General features: G+C 46.7%; 1 pseudogene; it reads left to right on the plus strand.

The window, feature by feature from the left end:
* The first annotated feature begins 891 nt into the window (after positions 1–891).
* LOC136335930 (small ribosomal subunit protein uS5 pseudogene) lies at positions 892–1,701 on the plus strand (annotated as a pseudogene).
* The last annotated feature ends 887 nt before the right edge of the window (positions 1,702–2,588 follow it).

The following is a 2,588-nucleotide window of genomic DNA, read 5'->3' on the forward strand; positions in this document are numbered from 1 at the left end:
TTTTTGCTCTATAAGACACACCTGACCATAAGACAATCTAGAGTTTTAAGGAGGAAAATAAGAAAAAAAAAAACTCTGAACCAAATGGTGTGTTAAAATATTTAATAAAATACCGTATTTTTCGCTCCATTAAGACACACGGGCATTTCCCCCTCCACTTTTTAGGGGGAAAATGCATCTTATGGAGCGAAAAATACAGTAAATAAAGCCTTAAAAAATATTTTTATGGAGATAGAATTGAGAGAATGTAGAGCTTGTTTCAGATTCTTCAAATGCAATCTTCCAGAACTGTGTAAATTTCTATAGGTCTTTTACTTCATTTTGCACCAGTTACTCCCTCCAGGATTCCCCCACCATAGAAGCTGCTCCACATCTGGGTATAAAGTTATAGAAAGACTGTACAGCCCTGGCTGGTTGGCCTAGTGGTAGAGTGTCGGCCTGGCATGCAGGAGTCCCGGGTTCGATTTCTGGCCAGGGCGCACAGGAGAAGCGCCCATCTGCTTCTCCACCCCTCCCCCTCTCCTTCCTCTCTGTCTCTCTCTTCCCCTCCCGCAGCCAAGGCTCCATTGGAGCAAAGCTGGCCCAGGCACTGAGGATGGCTCTGTGGCCTCTGCCTCAGGGGCTAGAATGGCTCTGGTTGCAACAGAGCGACGCCCCGGATGGGCAGAGCATCGCCCCCTGGTGGGCGTGCCTGGTGGATCAAAGTCAGGCGCATGCGAGAGTCTGTCTGCCTCCCCGTTTCCAACTTCAGAAAAATACAAAAAAAAAAAATAAAAAATAGAAAGACTGTGCAGCTTAAAAAAGAAAAAAGCTTCTTTTTTCGAGGAAACACCAAGTGGCAGATAACACTGGCCATCTGCAGAAGGGCTCAGAGGGCCCAGGGACCCTGAAATGGGAGGCCGTGGTGGCTTCCATGTTGGATATGGCAGTGGCATCGGGACTGAGGTCAAGGTTGAGGCCAAGGTCATGGAACTGGAAAAGGCAAGGACAAGGACAAGGAGTGGATCCCTGTCACCAAGCTGTGCCACCTGGGTAAGGACATGAAGATCAGATCTCTGGAGGAGCTCTGTTTCTTCTCCCTGCCTATCAAGGAATCTGAAATCATTGACTTTTTTCTGGCACATCCCTTAAGGGTGAGGTTTTGAAGATTATGCCCATGCCAAGCAGACATGCATTGACCAGAGGACCTGGTTCAAGGCATTTGTCGCCATTGGGGACTACAATAGACATGTTGGTCTGGATATTACATGCTCAAATGAAGTAGCCACTGCCATCCATGGGACCATCATCCTGGCCAAGCTCTCTACTGTCTCTGTGCAGCAAGGCTACTGGGGGAACAAGATTGGCAAGCTCTATGTCATCCTTGCAAAGTGACTGGCCACTGTGGCTCTGTGCTAGTGCACCTCATCCCTGTCCCCAAGGGCACTGGCATTATCTCAGCCCCTGTGCCCAAGAACTTCTGCTGACAGCTGATATCGATGACCACTACCCATCAGCCAGGGGCTGCACTCCACCCTGGGCAACTTTGCCAAGGCCACCTTTGATGCCATCTCTAATATCTACAGCTCTCTCACCCCTGACCTCTGGAAAGAGCCTGTATTTGCCAAGTCTCCCTATCAGGAATTCACTGACCATCTTGCAAAGACCCACATCACAGTTTTGGTGCAGAAGGCCCAGGCTCCACCTATGGCCACCACATAATTTTATACAAAATAAATAAAGTGAATTAAGTCTGCTTAAAAAAAGAAGAGAGACTGTCCAGCTCAACTCTCAGACGCTAACTCCAAAACTGGCTGATAACACTGGGTAAGTCACTTCCCTTCGTTAAGTCCTACTTTCATTATCTCTAGAAATGACACAACAGCCCTGGCTGCACAGCTTGGTTGGTTAGAGCATCGCCCCAAAGTGCAAAGGCTGTCAGTTTGATTCTCGGTCAGGTCAGGGTACATACAGAAAGAGATCAATGTTTCTATCTCTCTCTTGCTCTAAAATTAATTTTAAAAAGAAGGAAAGAAAGAAAGAAATGACACAACATTTGTTCTGCTAGTCTTTTGGGGGCAATTGCAAGGATCCAGTGAGGGAGTGTCTGCGTATCCTTTGAAAACGGTGATGTGCCATAGTTAATTATTATTGCTGTTGCTGTCATTCTTATTCCATGAGAAAAGGGGTTTTAAATTTTGAGTAGTCACATCCTCTAGCTTTTTGGGACAGGAAAGTGTCATCTTGGAAATCTAGACTCTCTGAGGAGTAAGGAGGCAGCCTTGGGACACCCTTTTGCCCTCTGCTCTCGCACACTGTTCCCCAGTGTCTCCCAGCCCCCAGCTTTCTGAGCCTCATACCAGAGATGTCCTTAGAAACAAGCCGGCTGATGTTCAATAAAATGTAAGCTAAAGCCGGCTGAGTTATTATCCTTTTTTCTTGATAAAAAGAGTGGATGTATTTTCATTACTGGCACAGTGCTTTTAGCTGGTGAGGACAATTAAGCCCTGGAAATGCAGCAATCCATTTCACACTGAGAGAAGATTTTAAAGATGACTCTCACCAAACATTCAGGCCCTGGAGGAGCCGAATATATGACCGCCATGCAC

Source organism: Saccopteryx bilineata, chromosome 4, assembly GCF_036850765.1.
Source record: "Saccopteryx bilineata isolate mSacBil1 chromosome 4, mSacBil1_pri_phased_curated, whole genome shotgun sequence".
In the NCBI taxonomy this organism is placed as follows: Eukaryota; Metazoa; Chordata; class Mammalia; order Chiroptera; family Emballonuridae; genus Saccopteryx; species Saccopteryx bilineata.